The sequence below is a fragment of the Rhinolophus ferrumequinum genome, chromosome 16 (assembly GCF_004115265.2).
Source record: "Rhinolophus ferrumequinum isolate MPI-CBG mRhiFer1 chromosome 16, mRhiFer1_v1.p, whole genome shotgun sequence".
In the NCBI taxonomy this organism is placed as follows: Eukaryota; Metazoa; Chordata; class Mammalia; order Chiroptera; family Rhinolophidae; genus Rhinolophus; species Rhinolophus ferrumequinum.
The window spans coordinates 10793266-10814499 of NC_046299.1; positions in this window are offsets into that span (position 1 = coordinate 10793266).

Below are 21234 nucleotides of genomic sequence, written 5' to 3' on the forward strand. Positions count from 1 at the left end.
ATATGTTTGTTTTGTTTTAAAATTCTAGTGTTTCAAAAATCACCCACCATTTATCACTCATCTTAGATGAGCAATTGTGGGTCGATGCTGGCTGGATATTTTTCCTCCAAACTCCTCCTCTCTCCACCCCTCCCCTTACCTCCCACCCCCGGGGGAAATCAAGAAAAACAAGATTGTACTTGTTCAGGCCCTCAGAGACTCCTCAGAATTGCTGGACTCGTCACAATAAGTGGTAGTAATAGAACCATATACAAGACTGTAAATACAAACTGGTCGGTGGAGTGGCAAAAAATAATGAAGTAATTAGGTGAACTATTATCAGCACCTGTGACTGATGGGTGCAAGCACGTATCTGGCTTTATTATACAAGTATTTGTCAGGAACAATGAGCAGATCCTGAAGTTGCAGGACTTCTGGCCCTCCACCCAGCAACCCTCTCCCTAGGGCCGAGTCACCCCGAGGTGCTTGTCCCCAGATGGGGAGCTGTCTGCTCAGCCTGGGCAAACCCACAGTGGGTAAATGACTCCTGCTTCCTAACCCACTACGGTTAATGGCACTTTCATTAGTAATTGATGTGCTGCCTAAGAGGTGCTAGATAATGCGCCACTTCCAGGCTAAGGTGTGTCTCCCAGACAGACCCAAAACGTGAGCCTGCTCCGATGTGAGACAATTGGAATGGAGACTTTCCAAGCAACTCGCTGCTGATTCTAAATGGAAATAAATGGCTGTTCAAATGCTCAACCTGCAATCTCGTACCTGGCAGCACGCCCTTTCTCCTAGCTGGGATTTCTGCATAGGGTACCCACTTGCCAGTAATAATAATAATTTGATGACAATAATAATAGTTAACATATATAGTATTACTATGCATCAGGCCCTGTTTCCAGCACTGTATGTATACTTCTCCTCACAACAACCCCGTGAGATAGATACTGTTACCATCCCCATTTTATAGATGGGGAAACTAAGGCACAGAGAAGTTAAATGACTCATCCAAAGTCACAGAGCTAGGATTCCAAGCCAGGCAATTGGGTGGCATGGTGCACACTCATTATCTTCTGTCCTCAGCTCCTGCTCAGTGGGTGCCTTGTAGACCAAAGGGGTACCCATAGTTGTCTGACACAGGCTGGGCACGAAGGAAAGAGGTCAAGAAATCGGAAAAGGGTTGTGCTGCAAACCAAGGCATGAAAGCAGTTTCTCACGCCTTCTGCTGCCTAGAACCTCACAGGGTCTGCAAAATTTGACTGGCTGGTTACCAACAGAGTTTGTTGTATTGCAAGACCCTCCAAACAAACTTGGATCCCCTCTGTGATTATCTAGAAAAGGAAGCATTTTGTTTGGATAACTGCTGTGGTCCTGCCAAGCTCAAAGACATGAAGCTTCTGGGTCTTAGACATGAAAACACATGTGCAGGACCCACCTTTGTGGACAGAGGCAAAAATTTCTTTCCAAGAAGACAGGGCGCCATAGAAGACAGTGTATGCTAGACTCACATAGAGTGACCAACAGTCCCAGTTTGCCTGGGACTGTACCCATTTTAAAGCCTGAAGCACCACGGCTCTGAAATCCCCCTAGTCCTTGGTAAACCAGGACAGTTGGTCACCCTAGTTGTTCAGAACAGAATGGGACCCTCCCACCCCCTAACTAGCTGAGTGCCTGGAGTCTGGTAGGTTGGTAGGTGCCCAGTAACTGTTGAGTGAGTGGTATGTAAATCAACCATCATACCTTACGAGCTCAAAGAGGACGAGTGGAAGGTGATCTTGGGTGGGCAGGAAATCCAGTGGGAAAAACAAGCCTTTGGTGATGAAGTCAGATCAGAAAACAACCATTACTGGGGGAACAGGTTGTGGAATGTGATGACGGGAACCCCCAAATGCAGGATAGTTTCTGTTTCCTTCCGTGTACCTGCTAACACAAGGCATGTCTCCCATCTAGAATCTCCGTATCGTCATTTTCTCAGCTTGGGGAGAAAAAGAAACGCCTGTGTCCAGGCAGAACCCCCCAATACAAGCTGGATCTGCCCAGGTCAGGGGTGACCCAGGCAGGTCTGCGGCAGGCTCTGGGCAGGCGGACGAGCTGCTCAGGCCCCGATTCCACATGCTGTGTAGACTCCAATTACCCGAGGACTTAGAGATCAAACAGCCCAACTGTGCTTCACAATAAAAGAGGCGGTCTTAATTTTACTTTGCACTACACCCTCCAGCCAGACCGCGCAAAACAATGCATTGCATTGATGTCCTCCTGATCGTCCAACCTTCCTGAAATTGCCTCCGTTTATCCCAGCAGCATCTCTATAAGGCGGACAGAGGAGAAAGTCAGATATTTTAAAGAATGGTGTGATTCCCACTGGATTGCACAGGATATCATGGCAATCACAGATGGCTTTGAACACACGCTCCTACTTGGCCAAGAACATAGAATTTAAAATTTTGTATTTATTTTTATTTTTAGGTGTACGTAAAGGTGTAGTATTGGCACGTGAGGAGAAGCATTTGTATCAGCCCTTAGCTGAGCTGCGGAGGAGCACAGAAAACTTGATAGAAAAAGGAAAGACAGCAAAACGCCAAGGGTCAGAGACTGGAATTTTGCAAATTTAATTTTTCTCCTCTCATAGTACTGACAGGATTTGTAGTGAGGCACAGAGCAGCTAAAAATTAGTCTGATTTCTTGTCCAATGATAATGTCCATTAATAGGTAAATATTCTGGGAAATGCAATCCCTTGGAACATGAAGATTAAGGGAAGCATAAATGTTTTTGGGGAAAATTTCTTTGTAGACATCTAAATACGTAGGCAACAACAGAGACCTAAGCCCACAAATCTGATTTGTTTTTACATGCCAATATATATATTTTATACTCCTAGCTTTCAGTCAATGGATTTTTAATTGAGAATAGGGCACTGAGGTGATGAAATATATCAGGATTTTTTGGCTCGGAAACTTCACCTGTAAAATAATCAGATTCTTTGTGTTGTCACTTGTTTACAGCCTTTTCTAAACATGAACGATACAGACACCTGAAACTGATCAACATTTCCCTTCAACAGCCCTTTTGTTAAAGAAAGTGAAAAATACATGTGTGAGCCGTAGCCGAAGCTGTATCACAACACAGAGATCAAGACTATCGTTCAAAAGGCAGATGCAAATATCTTCTAGGCTGAGCATATATTTATAATGGAAATTGATCTTAACATGAACGGGAATGTAGGATTTCCTATTTTGTGACTAATATGCTAAATCATTACTTACTTGATGGTCTTAAAAAGCAGTTAACTGACTTTGAAAGCAGCGTTTTTTTCAAGCATCATAAACTAGAGAGAAGCAAAATTGTCCTGTCTGTGAAATTCCTAAACAGTTTGTCTTAATTTTCATTGTTTACTCTCAACTATCAAATGCTGTTTCCACCATTCCACCATACCCATACACTGCTTATTTAGTGATTTTTTTTTCGGTGTGTGTGTGAAATTTACACCTAAATGACTTATTGTCTCACTCTGAATTGTCTTGAAGATACTTAAAGCTGATATAATACAAGAAAAACTCAAAGTGCTCAGTCTATTTTGGACTACTCGACACTACAGGAATAAACCTGGAGATATTTATTATTTACCACTAATTTTGGATCATAAATTCTTTTACTAGAACAGCCCCAAATTAGAAAGTTAAAAAACAGATTGTTGATTTTGTAAAATTGTAAAATATGATCTTGCAATCCACTGCAAAACATCATGATTATGCATATATGTAAGAATTAAGGTGCCTTATGAATTAGCACTAAATGCTGGATCCAGTGAGACACCTGCCACAGAATCTGTGCAAATTCAGCAATACTAAGCAAATCTTTCAGGTTGTGGAAGTCGTGGCCAGGTCATGGATTTCTGCACACAGTGATGGTTTCTGTGGGGAAAATGTAGCAGGCAATGTCATGCTGCTTACCTTGCGTTACACCACAACTGTTGCAGGCAAAGCTTTCTCCCACTGCTTCTCACTTTCGCTTCTCTGGATCCTGTAAGAAACAGTTTCCCTGACTAGTTGACTTCTTAGTTGTTTCTTTGGACACAGAGATTTTGGAAGATAATCTCTTGCTTTCCTCAGTGGTCCCTCTCAGTTTAAAGCCTTAAAGATGGACAAACGTGCTTTGGCTGCCCGACTGGCACTGAAATTCAGAGCAGACAAGCTTACTCCAAGAAAGCCTTTCCCATGGAATGCGCGCAGTTTCATATATATCCACTAGATGGCGTATGACAACCATTTGTGTCAGCCACACTCACGTCCCATCTGTCAATAACTTACCAAATGTGTTCTAAAACAATTCCTCCAAGACAACGTCACTATTAGATTATTATTATTATCATTTCAATCTTTATATGGAAATTTAAATGGTTCTGATTTGTATTTTGGAAGTAAAGGGAATCTTCTCTGGAAGAGCCTATATGAGAAAGCGCGGTAGCATTTGCTATGTAGCCTGTTAAAGAACGTTGGTACTTAAAGCTGAGTCAAGACACAAATGTTAAATATTAACGTGTATCCTACCCATTTATCTACCAAGACTTCAACAAACACTTATTCAGTGCCTACTGTGTGTGAAATGTTACTTGTGCTTCTAAAATGTTGAAAGAACATTTAATTGCCAGAAATTAATACAAGTATCAGAAAATAAAGACATCAATTCCGTGTTGTAAGGTAGGCCATCAATATAATATTAAAACTAAATATGCCCCTGAAATTTCAGCAACTTTATTTTTTGATAGAGAATAAATCTGAATGTTGGGGGAAAAAAATTACATGAAGCACTTTGTAAATTCTCCTTCCCCTTATAGCAAAATGTGACCCCCCCTTGTCTTAATAAATGTAAACGCCTATAAAGAAAATAAACTAATGAAATATACAAGTTCTGTAGTGGGGTCAGTTCTCTTTTGTGTCCTTTGTCATCAAGTACAGGAATGAGGTATTTCATGATATAGTTTTTGTAGTCTATTTGCTAATAAGCCTAAATAATAGTAACGGTTTTATCGCAAAGTGTTCAGGAGGACATGACAACACTTCTTCAAAAGTTCCACACCTGTGGAGAGAGTCAAGAAATTTCTAAGATCCCGTCCACTTTTAAAAAATTAAGAGCATTTGAATTCTTTCACCCTTCTCAAAATGGGTGTGATATTTCTTCTAAGCCAACCTCGATCCCCAAAAAAGAATGGTCTCATTTTTAGAATTACTGGCTGTTTGTTTGAACTGAAGAATTAGTTGCATTTCAAAATAAAGACATGCCTAATGAAATGATTAAAACATACAGAGCATTAAATTATAAGCAGATGGGGCTGAGAGTGGGGCTGGGGTTAGAGGAGAGTTTGCTAGAGACCTGAGTCCAGGAAAGCTGACAGCTTTGGCTTTTTCTCGACAATACAGAAGATGATTGTTTAAGCAACACAAGATAAGACAACAACCTCTGAAAGATTAAAAAAAACCTTTTTTGATAGCAACATGCAAGCAGAGCCAGAAAATAAATCCATGTGTATTGTAATAGTTTAAAGAGATGGCCGCTATTTGTGGAAGCTGGACATTCACAATGGTGTCTAGAAAAAAAAAACCAGTCGTCACTTTGCAAGTGTATCATAGTAGCAAGAGGTCTTATGAGAGCAAAGAGGGTCAGACAGGCCCAGAATGTCATGGTTCAGGGTTTGAATCCTTCATAAGAAAGACAGACATCTTCCTGGCTGTTGTCTGGTCCCAGTTATTCATGAAATACCTTCTTTCCTCCCTTCTCCCCAAAATTTATCATTTTAAATGCTGTTCGGTATGGTTAAAAGATAAGAGTTTGATGAGATAGAGTTTAGAACAGCTAAAAGAGAAGTTTAGCGAATGGGAGCAGTTCACAGACTGCAAATTGTCTGCTAAGTGGCACTTTATGGTTTAGCAGAATCCATGAGAGTTTTATCTTGAATTTCTATCAGGCCGCATTCAGCAGGAGCTGGTTCCCTGGAAACGGGCATTAAAAAAAAATCAAAAAAAAAAAATCAGTGTTGTGTCTCTATCTTTCCCGGATATACAATGGCAGTTTCGACCCATTTGAGCTGCCTTCCTGAACAGCGGCCCTGATTGTCTCTGAGTGTGGGTTAATGGATGTTGGTTTAGAGATAAAGGAAATAAACCCTCAAAGATTTTGTCTAATTTTTAAAAGGCATCTCACCTTCCTCAATTGTGTATCTTCTTTGTCCTGGATGTCTGCAAGGGGGAGGCAGCGCTGCTGTGGCACCTGGAGCTTGCACCCAGGGCCAGGGCCAGGGCCAGGCTCAGAGGGAGCGTGAGGATTACGTTCAGAACGGAAAACAGGTCTTGCTTTAATAACAGAAAGAGCTCCCCAAAGATGAGGAGGGTACACACACAGTCACTTTTTCCAGGGAGGAATGTGTGGCCCCTGTTCTATTTGGGGTAAGACCCCCACCCCCCAACCCTCTAAGATGTCCTTGTGTGTGTGTCCATTTCACTTCTATGTCTGGCCTCATGGCAGACACCACTGTTCTGAAAACTGACCAATTATTGCAGAATCTTGTGTCTCCAGTACCAGCCGCCGACACGGAGCATGGCGGAAATCTAAAGTTGGAGGTGCAAGCTCTCAGTTTCACCCTGCCTCTTTCTAGTAAACCTCTCAGAGCCATCTTTGCCAGCAGACAATGGCTACGTGTTCAGGCCTTGAGGGAGTGGGTGTCCTCCCGAAATAATTTGTTTCATTTACTGGGAAGGTCAAGGTCCAATGGTATGCTTGGCTACACCAACCATGTTGGCCTGGGGAGGGAACAGTGGTGCCCACCTCCCCTCTCTGACCACTAAAAGACTTGAGTCTTTTCACTTTAATTTTGAAAGTTCCGTTGAATATGTCCTATAGGAAGCGTCATTCAGTCCTTGGAAAGTAAATGGAACATAAATGTATACATTTAACATTTGTGTAGAAAAATATGCAAATCTACTGAAATTCTACCTTCAGAGATGCACTGTTTGGAAATATTGACAGTCTTCCCACTCCTCAGTGAGAAAAGAACATTCTTGAGGAGGTTAACATGTTACACCTTTATTAGCTACTGGCCAGTTGTGGGGTCGGGGCCAGAAGCTGGGACGGGGGTGGGGAAATTCGTTGGCAGCCAACCCAAAGCAAAGCTTACAGGGCTTGGGGAGGAAATGAGACAGAACTGACGACCGGGAGGAAGGTGTGGAGACAGTTGTGATCCTGGTGGAAGCAGGAAAGAGGCCAGGGATGACGTGAGTTGCTTCCTCCATCTGTACGTCTGTGGTCCTGCTCACCTCTTCCTGGTCTCTCCAAGATTCTGCAGGAGCAGAGGGAGGAACCCCAATGCTGATCTGAGGTTCTGGCTCCGCCCCAGTCAGACACACCCACATGAGGACCTCCAGGTATGTCCCCTCAAATCTCAGTTGAGTGGTTATCAGCCTCCTCTTCCTCTTCCTTCTCCTTCTCATCATCTCCATCGTCACAGCAGCAGTAGAAGCTGCTGGAAACTGAGAGTTTGCCACATTGAAGGTGCTGTTCTAAGCACCTCACATGCATCATGCCTTTTAAACCTCCCAGTCGCTCTATGAAGTAAGTGCCATGTTTGGCCCACGTCCTGGTCAGAAGAGTACTTGGCCCATAACAAGAGCTCCAGGAAGAACAGTCATGGCCGGCATTCTGTGTGAAGCCTGGGACTGGTCTTGTAAAAGAGGGCAGAGGTATCACTGAGTGATCCTTCAGCACTAGTTCATTGAGCATCTATCTATTCATTGTCCCTGTGGAAAACGCTAGGCTGTGGGCTCTGCAGGTCTCACTGTACCTGACACATTACATTGGGCATATAAAGGCTTGCTGACTCAGGTTATAGGGGATTCAGTGACGTGGATGGTCTGTCCCTTGCCCTGGAGACCTCATCTGAGGATGATGAGAAGAGGTGCAGAGTGACAGAAAAATCTAAGGAAGAAAAGCACAAGGTAATGCCAAAGACATCTGCCTCCCACTTGCTCAGCTCCAAGCATGTTTCTGGCCCAAGGAGCACCTGAGGAGGTGGTTCAAGGTGCAGACACCTGGGTCCTCTCCCCAGAGATGATGATCTGCTGATTTTGGAAAGGCTCAGGGAATTTTCGTTTTTACCAAGTTTCCAGGTGATCCTAACACTGAGGGTCCATGGGCCTCACCCTGAGAAACAAAGACGGAGAGGAGACAGGTCAGAGTGGATTAGGGCGGCGTGGGGGGGCTCCCCAGAGGAGGGGAGGCTTTCAGTGGGCCCTGACAACTAGAATCATTTATCTCAACTCTTCACCCGATTAAAAATCAGATTGCAATAGATTGAAATGAGGGCGGGTCCACACTTTCCAGAAAACAGACCGTAATTCTTCAGGACTGGGTGCCCGGAAGGGGAAGCAGAGACCAGACAAAGTCGTGCCTCCTGCCTTGGGAGCTGATGCTTGGGGGAAGATGAAACAGGCTCAGATGAGGTCCCCAGAGTGCAGTTCAGGGCCCTGACCAGCCAGGAGGAGGCCGAGGGGCGCCTCACTCAGCCTGGCGTCCAGCTGCCTGGAAGGAACAGCTGAACTTCAAAAGAATATGGGGTTTACTCAAGGGCAGCTGTGGACGTGTGGGTGGGTAGGGTGCCCAGGGGACCTGAGGGAAGGGCTGGAGAACAGGAAGAGAGAGAGAGAGAGAGATTCAGGAAGGAAATGAACAGCCTTGGACTTGGGCCTGATTTATGAAGGGCGTGGGCATACCTGCAAATGGCTTTGACATGTGTGTTTCAATCAACACGGAATTGTCCAATCACCCTGATAATCCCTTGAATATCCACACAGAGAAATTGTTTCATGGTCCTTCCACCTGAAATCCTTTCCCACACTCACACTTAAAGGATTGCCACCAAACGTCCTGGGACACAGAAGGCGAAGAACCTGGGGCATCCATGTCGCTCCCAGCGAAAGCTTTTGTGAGTTCTTTTATTTTGCTCTCTGAAGATGCAGTGATTTTTGAGCCTTTGGCTACGGGGGTGGAGAAAACCCCAAACAAACAAAAGAAAGCCACTCAGGGTTTGGAAGACAGAACAGTGAAGAGGCTGAACCACATTCTGTCTCAGGAAGACAACAGGAGACAGGGCCCCCAGCAGTCTCACAATAGGTGAGAAGATGGTATCTAAGGAATCGCTTTCAGTGGCTTACGTTACAGGAGGGAAAACATGGGCTCCGGGCTGGAAGAAGTTTAAAAAAAGCAAAACAAAACAAAACACACAGGGATTGTGCAGAACAAGAGAACAAGCAAAACAAGGGGATGAATTGCCAAAAGAAAGTGGAATTTCCATCCCTGCAGCTATTCTGAGTGAGAGGAGGGACCTCCTTATTACAGGTTGTTTAGAGTAATGAACTCGATCCCACCGCAACGCATGGGAATGGACTAAATGACCCAGCGAAGTTCCTTCCAGTCCAAACAACTCCATAATTATTGACCCAGGTGGCCAAGGGTTTGTCTCAGAGGAGGAAGAGTCCGTTTTCAACTGACTTGGGAGGGCTCACTTGCCAGCAGTGCTTTGTCATTGACTGGATCATTTTCAAATCATTTCGTTCGGCCAAAGCTCCAATGGGGAGGCCCCCTCAGCAACCCGTTGAGCATGTGCCGAGCGCCTTGAGGGCTCAAATCTTTCTGGCCAAATTGAATTCCCAGTTGCATCGTGTTGGCTTAGGAAAAATCCCAGAGGTCTCCTGAAGAATTCTGTGGCTCCAAGAGAAAGGGAAGTAGCAAATACCCTCCATGTTTTCTCTTGCTAGAAAGTTCCATCGATTGGCCTCTAAGGTTGGTTAATGGACTTTCTCCCCAAGGACTTTTGAGAGGACTCTACCTTCGTCCTGTTTTCAATCACTCAGATGTGAATTTGAAACTGTGGCCTCCTGGTCTGCATTTTTGCCATGTTTTGTCACTCCCGTGGCTTGCCATGAGGACGTCCCACCCTCAAATAAATAAATAAATAAATAAATAAATAAATAAATAAATAAATAAAAAGAAACTCCCAGTCAGTTTTAACAATTCCACTTCTCCCTTCATCATCTTCCAGTCTCAGGGAGACCCATTTTAAAAGGAGTTTGCAGAAACCAGTTTCAACATCTTACGTCCTTATACAGTAAATATTTTGTAAGAATAATTTAATAAGGGAAAAGTACCAGTCTCGATTTTTCCCAGGCTTCCCCAGCTTGAGGGGTAAATGACCCACCTACCTTGAGGAATAAGCCACTCATCCTTGGCTCTGGCCCCGCTTACATAACAGGTGATTTGCAGGGTCCTGAAACAGAGTGCTGGGAATCCTCAGAAGGTTCTTGAATGAGCTCTCACAACAGTCACAGATAGTCACTCCACCCTGGCTCCCCTCCCCAGGAAGATACACAGAAGGAGCAATTTGTCCCCATCCCTGCTGCCAGGACCCATAGTGACAAAATGGATTCCCTGATAAGAGCACTGGTTCCAGGAGGTTCCAAAGAGACAAGGCTAGAGGCCCCGACAGTGCTGTGTTCTTTATAATAGTCTGCATGCTGAAGACACAGGTTCAAATCCTGCCAAAACGTGGAAAGAAAGACCCCTCTCCCTGGGCCTCTACTCTCCCCACCCCTACACTGTCTCTATGTTTCTGTAAGTGAGACTCAGACACCAGATGTTCATCTTTGCCAAGGTATTAACACCTGGGACAGATAAAATCTTTCCCATTGTCCTCCCCCATCAAGGAGCAAGAGCGAAATTCCCTGCTGTGTTGGTTCTCAGGGCCCCACCCAGTCAAGTCGGAATTCAGCCGTGGTTCTTGCTGGCATTTTCCAACTCCAAAAACCATCACTTTTTCTTTCTTTCTTTCTTTTTTTAAAGACTTTTTAAAATTAAAATATAGCTAACATACAATATTATATTAGGGTAAGGTGTACATCATAGTTATTCAACAGTACCCACCGAGCTCTATACAGTGTTATTACCACATTATTGATTTTATTCCCTGTGCTACAGAAGTGATCACCCTGGTAAGTCCAGCAACCATCTGACACTGTACCACACCATCACGATATTATTGATCTTCCCCCCCCTTTTTAAAAATTTTCAGTTAGAGTTGACATTCAATATTATTTTACATTAGTTTCAAGTGTACAGCACAGTGGTTAGACATTTATGTAATTTAGGAGGTGATCCCCCTAACTAGTACCACCTGGCACTATACACAGTTATTACCATATTATTGATTATATTCCCTATATTTTACATCCCTGTGACTACTTTGTAACTACCAGTTTGTATTTCTTAATACCTTCATCTTTTTCACCCTGCCCCCAATCCCATTCCCATTGATCACCCTGATAGATCCAATACCTGTCTGACACCATACATAGTTGTTACAACATTATTGGCTATATTCCTTATGCTGTACCCTACATCCCCATGACTACTGGGTAACAACCAATTTGTACTTCTTAATCCTGTCCCCTTTTCACCCATCCCCAACCCCCTCTCATCTTAAAGAAGTCCCTCTAAGATTCCTTGTAATACTGTTTTGGTGATGGTGAACTTGAGCTTTTCCTAGTCTGGGAAGCTCTTTATCTGTCCTTCAATTCTAAATGATAACTTTCTGGGTAGAGTAATCTTGGCTGTAGGTCCTTGCTTTTCATCAATTTGAATATTTTCTGCCAATCCCTTCTGGCCTGCAAAGTGTCTGTTGAGAAATCAGCTGATATTCTTATGAGGGCTCCCTTGTAAGTAACTAACTGCTTTTCTCTTGCTGCTTTTAATATTCTTTCTTTGTCTTTAACCTTTGGTATTTTAATTATGATGTATCTTGGTGTGGGCCTCTTTGGGTTCATCTTGTATGGGACTCTCTGCACTTCTTAGGCTTGTATATCTATTTCCTTCACCAGGTTAGGGAAGTTTTCTGTCATTATTTCTTCAAATATGTTTTCAATTCCTTGCTCTCTCTCTCTTCTCCTTCTGGTACCTCTATGATGTGAATGTTGGCAGGCTTGATGTCGTCCCAGAGGTCCCTAAACTCCTCAGTTTTTTAGATTCTTTTTTCTTTTTGCTATTCTGGTTGGGTGTTTTCTGCTACCTTATTTTCTACATCACTGGTTTGATCCTCTGCTTCATCTAATCTACTATTGATTCCCTGTAATATACTGGGGGTGCCAAACACATGTATACAAGTGGGCACTTTGGTCAAAGTTGCTCAAGCAGTAGTTAGCTGTAATCAGAAGTGTCTGGATGCTGATGGTAACCACTTTGAGCACCTCTTGTAATTGCAGAAGTTAAATGTGACTTGTATTTATGTTTTGTGGGTATATATTGAGTATTATAATTTTAATACAGTTTTCCTTTCTTAAAATGTGTATATATTTTTTTGGTACCCTATGTATTTTTCATTTCGTTAATTGTATTCTTTATTTCTGACTGGTTCTTTTTTCATGTTTTCTATCTGCATTTTTATGTTTCCTATCTCTTTGTTAAAGTTTTCCCTGAGATCAGTGAGCATACTTATCACCAGTGTTTGGAACTCTGCATCTGATAGATTGTCTCCATTTTGTTTAGTTCTTTTTCTGGAGCTTTGTTCTGTTCTTTTATTTGAGACATGTTTGTTTGTCTCCCCATTTTGGCTGCCTCCCTGTGTTTGTTTTTATGTATTGGGTAGAGCTGCTATGTCTTCTGGTCTTATAGAGTGGCTTTATGTAGTCTATCAGGTCTTATAGACGGGCTCAGTGGCGCAGTCTTTCTGATCACCTAAGCCATGCCCTCCAGGTGTGTCCCTTGTGTGGGTTGTGTATGCCCTCCTCTTGTAGTTGAGCCTTGGTTGATAATTGCATATCAATGGCAGGGACTGACCCTTGGCCTCAGTGGTTGTGAGGACTGGCCTTTACTACAGTGGAAGAGTTGTTGTGCAGGGGCTGACCCTACAAAGCAGGATCTGCCTCAGCAGAGCTCTGGTGCCTGCCCAATCCACCCATTCATTGTGTTGTACTTGGAGGCAGCTGGGTGATGCTGCAGTTTGTTTTGAAGTTGGCTACTGGCGGCGCCAGCCCCAGGACCACCTTGGAGGGGATCTGCTATAGGTCAAGTTCAGCCACAGTCCATACCCCACCTGGGGCCACTTGGCAGGAGCCACAAAGAAATCTGCAGATGGCTGCCATCCATACCATGCTTGGAGGTGCCTTGAGAGGCCAAGCCACGAACCAAGGCTGGCTGCTGCTAGTGCCAAGCTTAGGGCTGCTTAGCCAGAGGTACAGGACATGCTCAATCCAGATGCTGCTTGTCTGGTAGTGGGGACAGAGTCCCAGAGAGCAGTTTCCAGGCTCTTAAACTCACGTGGAAAGATGCTGGCTCGGGTAGTAGATGGCCATTAGCTGTGACTAGTTGGCCATCAGCTGTAACCAGTTAACCATTAGCCACTAACATAACTGCCGTGGCTAAGCTAGCAAGCGCAGATTGCAACTAGCAAGGGGGATTGATTGATTGGTTTGCAGAGTAGAAGACGGTGGATTGTGGCGAGCAAGTACAGTTAGCAAGCATATTGCAGCTAGCAAGAGGGGTTGGTTAGTTAGCAGAGAAGTGGACAGCAGGTTGCAGATCGTGTGGCTCCTGCTTCCTGTATCTCCAACCCAGCTGCCAAGGAGACTATAGTGGTATGAAGCCCCTATCCCTGGCTCCGTTAGTATTCCTTTTTGGCCTCACCATATCCTGCGTTCTTGTGCGGGGAGCGGGACCTGAGACCCCACATGACACTGAGTTCCTCAAACCTTTGAGAGACCCTAAGAAAATCTGGAGCTTGAGCTAAAGCAGGCAGTTTGTATGAAAAAGCCACTGAAAGCAGCGTCGGTGTGCCTGAAAGTTGGGTGGGACAGGGTCTCGAGTCACCAGGGCATGGAGAAGAAATGGAGGAGACTCAGATATGGCAGTCACCTGTGTCTGCACCCCGGGAAGGGGAAGAGCTCAACAAAGAAACAATGGCCTTTGCCAGCTCCTCCGCCCAGGAGAAAGCCACCTCTCCAGCCCCCATCCCAAGTCAGACAACTCAATTCCCCGCCATATATCCCTGCTGCCTTTCCAGCTGCTGCCCCAGTGCTGGAGCTCAGAGCGAGTGAGTCCGTTGGTGGGTAAGTCCACGCGTGGTCCCTTTAAGAGGAGCTCCTGGGAGTGCAGCCGCCCTCTATCTCACTCAGTCACAATCTCTGCTGTTTTCACAACCAGGAATTATGGGGACTTCCTTCCCTGGCACTGGAACACTGGGCTGGGGTGGGGATGAGACCTGTCACTCCTCTGGGGGGTGAGGGGGCACCCTCACGGCCGGAATATCCCTTCTGATCTTTAATGGTCCCACATGGGTGTGGGACCAGCCTGTTCCGCTTCCCTGCCCCTCCTACCAGTCTGGAGGTGGCTTCTGCACTTCCTTAGTTGTAGAGCTTTGGTTCCGCAAGATTTTGGGTGATTCTCAATGATGGTTGTTTGTAGTTTAGTTGTAATTTTGATGTGGTCATGAGAAAAGGTAAACACAGCGTTTACCTACTGCGCCATCTTGGTATTTGCCCCCATTGTACTTTTTCTTAAGTTATACCCTTCAACTCAGCAATTCCTTCTGAGTCGCTTCTTCTAGGGAATTAGTTCTGGGTACAGAAAAGCTGTTATGCACAAAGATATTTATTGAAGTGAGAAACTGGAAATCACTGAAATAGTCAACCATTAAAAACTGGTTGGGTAAATTATGGAACAACCCCCCAAAAGGAATAGTATACAGCCATTAAAAATTATGTTTACAGAGGCTTTGTAGTAACAAGGAAAACATTTGTTACATAAGATTAAGTGAAAAAGACAATCAGAATACAGAACTTTATATTTAAATTATCGTGATATAAAATAAAACAGGAAGTATGCCTACGGGTTAGGAAGGATATATAAATAAGTATTACTAAGATTTTTCTTTACGTAGTAAAATACAGGGTGATTTGAAAAGTGTATTTCTTTGTAATTTTCTGAATATATCTAATTTCATCAAAGAAGAGTAGCTCTTAAATAATGAAAAAATAAGCATCAAAAAGGAAAAACACTTCGGCCCCATCCTCATCTCCATACAGTCAAAACTGTAGCCCATGTCAGCTGGTGGAGGATACACAAGGTCAGCATCCCCCCGGGCTCTCTAGCAGCTAATGTTCCCTCCTAAGTAAGCATGGCAGGGCCTAAATGTCACTCCAGAAGATGTGTATTCAGAAATGTGGTCCCACTGTCAAGTGTATGAGTATTTATTGAGCTCCTATCACACGTCCAGCATTATCTTACTGGAAAAGACAGAAAATGCATATAAATTAAGGCCCATTTAGAAACGTTTTTAGAATTCCAGAACAAATTGTTATTTCTTAGCTCTGCCCCTACTCTTCTATACTCAGCTTGAGATGCTGGCACGCTGTTACCAACCTCAGTGTGGCTTTGTGAGCCAGTCCCGAGGAGACTGTGCCAACAGGGGGAGCTAGAGGGAGATGGAGGAGGAAGGAGAGATTTGCTCCTTCCTCCTGGCTTCCTGTTCCGTGAGCTTCCCCAAACCTTGCTACTTCACCTTGACAGCTGCAGTTCCTTTCTGAGGCAGTGGCGGAATCCAGTTTACAATTTGCCCAACACTTGCAGAGCTAGCCTCATGGTGCCCCCTTAGGGACACACATTGTGTCCAGTGCTTCCTCCTCCGAAGTCTGGCTCCCACCTCACTGGTCCCTCTTGTAAGGGTCTACATTTTAACATCTAACCTCTACCCTTTGTTCCTCCAGCCCTGGGGATGGTGATTGCCTTCTGCAGTAGCTACCTCTGTGATGCTTTAAAGTTGTCTTTTTAAGCCTTTCAGTTACTTTTTTTTTTTTTTTACCTTATTAACAATACTTTAAATTATCTCCATTCAAATAGCTGGGGTGACTTCTGTGTCCTGACTGACACACCTTTCCTGAAGGAGAAAGTCACTTGGTGGGATTGCAAATCCCCAACAGTAAATACCCCTCCAAGCCCTTCATGGTATTTCCTTCTACTTCACAGAAAAAAATGGACACCTTCAGCTGAGGATTCCCACATTTCTCACCCTCCAAACACACAAGTTCACTCACTCCTGTTTTGCAATAATTAAAGCCATCTTTCCTGTTTAAGACCAAATCCTACATGTGTGTTTTCAATTCCATCCCTCTCCTGTCCCTTTAGGAAACCTACACTATTAATTAATTATTCATTTCCTCTCATAGAGTCAACATTTTCTCAAATGGGCCCTTCCAATTGGCTTTTACATCTGCTCGAATCTCACAGAATAAAATGAATCTTTCCTTGATTCCTAATCTCCGACCAGCGACCACCCTCTCTCTTTCTCATACTCTCAATAACCAAACTTCTTGAAGAATTCTTTAATTCACTGTTTCCATTTCCTCCATTTCTACTCATTCCTTGATTTACTTCACTCAAGTTTCTGGTCTCACCAGTCTGCTTTGTTCAAGTCCCCAGTAAGTGTTATTTTCATAATCAAATGGACACTTTATTTTTGGTCTTCATTTTATAGGATTACTCGTAGCACTTAACACTGACATTCACCTTCTCTTTTTTGAAAATAGATGCTGCGGCAGATATAATCCTGCACACTGTTCCTTTGTCTTCTGGGAGGCTACACTCCCCTTGTTTTCATCCTATCTCTCCAACTACTCTTCTCTCCCAGAATATTAAATATTGACATTGCATAATGCTCAGCCTTAGGGCCTCCTTTTACTTGCTCTACCTAAATCATTTTATCCACGAGTCACTACTACAGGTGAAGTATTTGTATACTTAAATCTTTAGCCCAGGAGTTCCCTCTGAACTCCAAGCCTACATATCCCGTGGCTCCTTGACCTTTGCACTTGAATATCTCATAGGTACCTCAGACTCAACAGGTACAAGACAAAACCCAAGGTCCTTCCCAATAGATGGTCATCTTCCAGGGTCCTATCTTAGTCAAAAGCATAATCTACCACCTTGTGGCACAAACCAAAAACCCAGGAGTTTCCATGCTTCCCTCTGTCTCTATTTCCAATACATCACTTAACTTGTCCATTTTATCTTATAAATATCTCTTGAAAAAAAAAATCTCCATTGTTGCCATATAACCATCTTCTTTATCTACTGCAATGGTCTCCCAAATGATCTCTCCTTTCCCAATGTTCCCTTTCCCAGGGATTTCTCTATACTGTAGTCAAAGCAATCATCTAGCAATAAAAATCTGAGCATGTCATCCCTCTTCTCCAAACATATCAGTGGCTTCTTCTTTCTCTTAGGAAAGACTGAAGTCCTTCCCAAGGCCTTGGCGCACTTGCTGAACTTGCCTGACATCCTTCTCTTTCCCATTCTCTGCTCTCCAGCCACCTGGCCTTCTCCCGCTCTCTCCCGTCCCAGGGCCTTTGTACATGATACTCTCACAGTCTGCAATGTCTATGCATTCTTTGGATCTCAGCGCCATGATCATTTCTGAGGGAAGCCTTCTTGGATTTCTCTTCCCATGACCCCAGACTCAGTAAGGACCCCTTTGCATAGCACAGTGTACCTCTCCTTGGAGGCACGTAGCATAGTTGTAATTTTCCATTTACTCATGTGGTTGACTGGCTGATGTTAGTCTTCCCACAAGTCACATGTGCCGGGAGATCAGGGAACATATCTGCTTTGCTATGCCTTTGACCTCTCAGGGCCTGGCCCAGGACCTGGCCCTTCCTCAGAATAGGTGAATATTTGTTGAAAGAATGAGAATGAAGGAATGAAGGAAAGAAGGGAGGAAAGGAGAGAGGGAGGGAGGAAGGAAAGAAGGAAGGAAGAAAAGGAAAGGAAGCTCTTTTGAACTGGCACTGCTAACCTCAGGATGTGGCTCTCTCAATGCCTTTATGTCATGGGATCTTTCCATGTATTTGAAAGAAACATGCTGCTTGAATTTTGAGAGAGACTGTTGGGAGCTGAAAGACCTCAGATTAAACCACCACAGCCTGACAAGGAGAATCCATGATAGAAGTTAATATTTTCCTAATTTACAACCAAAAGAAACTTCTCTTAGTCATCTTCTTTTATTAGAAATATATTTTCAGACAGAAGAAGGCAGATAGATATGTATTTCATTTACTATCTAAAGCAGCAGAGTTATAGTAATGGAAGTGAAACAATATGAATAAAAGTATTTGTTTTTATGAATATTTATTGAGCAGCTATTATGTATGTTGTTTATGTATATTTTATATAATATATATTAAAACAATGGCTACGTCTTGAGCAATTAAATGCATTGCCCGACTGACTTTTCACAAAATCCTATCAGGTAGGTATAATTATCGTTTCTGTTTTATAGATGAAGGAACTAAGCCTTGGGGAGTTTAACTTGCTGGAGATTATAGAACTGTTATAAGACAGGGACTAGTCTCAAGCCCCGGTCAGCCCGAATCCAAAGTTTAGCATCTTAATCACCATGAGGAAACTCAAGTAATCGCTGACTACATGGATAAATCAGCGTTCCTGTTACGATCGCTACATAACAAAGCAGTCCAAAATTAGTGATTTAAAGAGCAACTGTTTTATTGTGCTGATGATTTTGTGGGTCAGGAATTCGGGTAGAGCACCATAGAGGTGGCTCATCTTTGCTCAGAATGACTCAAACGTCTAAAGACGACTGGCATGGCTCACTGAGGATCATATGCCAGGGACCTTGGTTCTGGCTTTGGCTAGGTTCCTTGGTTCTTCTCCATGTCATGGAGTGTCCAACATGGCTTTTTTTACTCACATGTCTGGCACTGGGCTGGGATAGCTGGAGGAGCTGGGGCGTCTACGGCCATACCACCCTGAACGCGCCTGATCTCGTCTGATCTTGGAAGCTAAGCAGGGTCAGGCCTGGTTAGTACTTGGATGGGAGCTGGGGCTAACCAGACATGTCACTTTATCCACGCAGCCTTTCCTCACACCTAACTTGGTCTTCTTCACAGCATAGTTGGTCTTCTTACATGGCAGCTGGCTTCCTTCACCATGAGCACTGCAAAAGACAGGAGGCAGGAGTTGACAGTTTCTTAAGGCTTGGGCTGGAAACTGGCACAATATCACTCTTTTATTGGTCAAAACAGTCACGGAGGCCATCTAGATTCAAGGGAAGGGGACACAGACTCACTTGTGAATGGGAGGAGGGTCAAATGTGGCGACTTCAACTCGTCACAGTCAGGTACCTCATGATTACTCTCTTTCGATTCTTTTGGAATGAGATATATTTCACCTTCGATTTTATTTCTATTTAGGGTAAACACAACTTATAAATTTAACGTTTTCAGGGTATTATTTGAATCTTCAGGTTCTTACAATGATAACTATACATTTAATAACTCAGAATTGTCTGTCGTGATTACAGCAAGCCATCAAGGTCAAAGATGAGTAAATAGAACAGAAAAGGTAGCAATATTCTGTCATTTACGAACCAGGAGAGCTGAAACATAATGATTCCCGACAGAGTAGTGGACAGCTAAAGTGGGATATTGTTGTTAATATTTTGATTTCTTTTGTTTTCATGATTTCCTCTCTCATGCTTACCTTTTTTTTTCAAGTTGTTGGATTTTAATTGGTTTCATTTACCGTTTAGCATTTTACACCTCAAAATGTCATTGTTCTGTTTCACAGCTTTATAAGCCCGTTTCTGGGTTAAAAAAGTTAAACCTTTCATTTTGAAGTAATTGTAAATTCAGATTCAAACAATGTTGTGAAAAATAACACAGATATCTTTTACCCTTTACCCAGTTTCTCCCAGTGACAACATCTTGTAAAAAACTATAGCACAATATCATAAACAGGATATTTCCATTGATAAAGATACAGAATATTTCTATTACCACAAGGATCCCCCATAGTACCCTTTTATAGCCACACCCACTTCCCTCCCATGGCAACCACTAATCTAGTCTCCATTTCTATAATTTCATCATTCAAGAATGTGACATAAATGGAAAGATGTAGGTAGGCAGCCTTTTGGATCTGGCTTTTTCACTCAGCACAATCTTTTCGAGATTCATTCAGATAGTCATGTATATTAAGAATTCATTCCTTTTCATTTCTGAGTAATATTCCATGGCACAGATGAGCCATAATTTAATTAGTCACCTGCTAAAGAACATTGGCTTGTTTCCAGTTTTTGGCTATTACTAATAAAGCTGCTATAAACATTTCTCTGTCATAAATTCCCAGTAGTGCAATTGCTGCAGTTGCATGTTTAGCTTTTAAGGAATTACTAAACATTTTTTCAGAGTGGTTATACCATTTTACATTTTCATGAGCAATGTATGTGTGATCTAGTTTCTCTACATCACCTCCAGCATTGGGTATTGTGACTATTTTAACTTTAACCATTCTGATTTCTGTGTAATGATATCTTATGGTTTTAGTTTGAATTTCTGTAATGGTTAATGACGTTGTCCACCTTTTAATGTTGACCACCTTTTAATTGCCATCTGTGTGTTTTCTTTAGTGAAATGTCTGTTTATGATTTTGCTCATTTTCTAATTGGATTGTTTGCTTTCCTACTGTTGAGTTTGGAGAGTACACACTTTGCATATTCTAGATACTAGTCATTTGTTGTATACATGGTTTGCAAATATTTTTTCCTGCTCTGTAGCTTGTCTCTTCATCCTCTTAATGGGGTCTTTTACAGAACAAAAGATTTTTAATTTTTATGAAGACTAATTTATCAAATGTTCCTTTAATTATATATGATTTTGCTGTCCAATCTAACTCTAACTAGCCCTAAATTCTGAAGGTTTCTCTATTTTTTTCTAAAAGTTTTAGTTGTACCTTTTACATTTAAGTTAGTGATCTATTAAGTTACAGTAAGTTACTGATCTATTTTGAGTTAACTTTAGGATAAAGTGTGAGACTTAGGTCAAGATTAATTTTCTTCCCGTGGACATGTCTGGTTACTTCAGCACAGTTTGTTGAAAAAGATGACAGTCTTTCATCCATTGAATTGAAGAAAATCAGTGTAAAAAATCAGTTAAGTATATTTGTGTGGGTCTATTTCCGGGTTCTCTTTTTTGTTCCATTGATCTGGGAGTCTATTCTTCTGCCAGCGCTGCACAGTCTTGATTACTGCAGCGATGTAATAAATCCTGAAATCAGGTAGGCTTATTTTTCTTGCTTATATTTTCTTTTTAAAACTTGTTTTAGTTATTGTAGTCTTTTTGCCTCTCCACATAAAGTTTAGAATA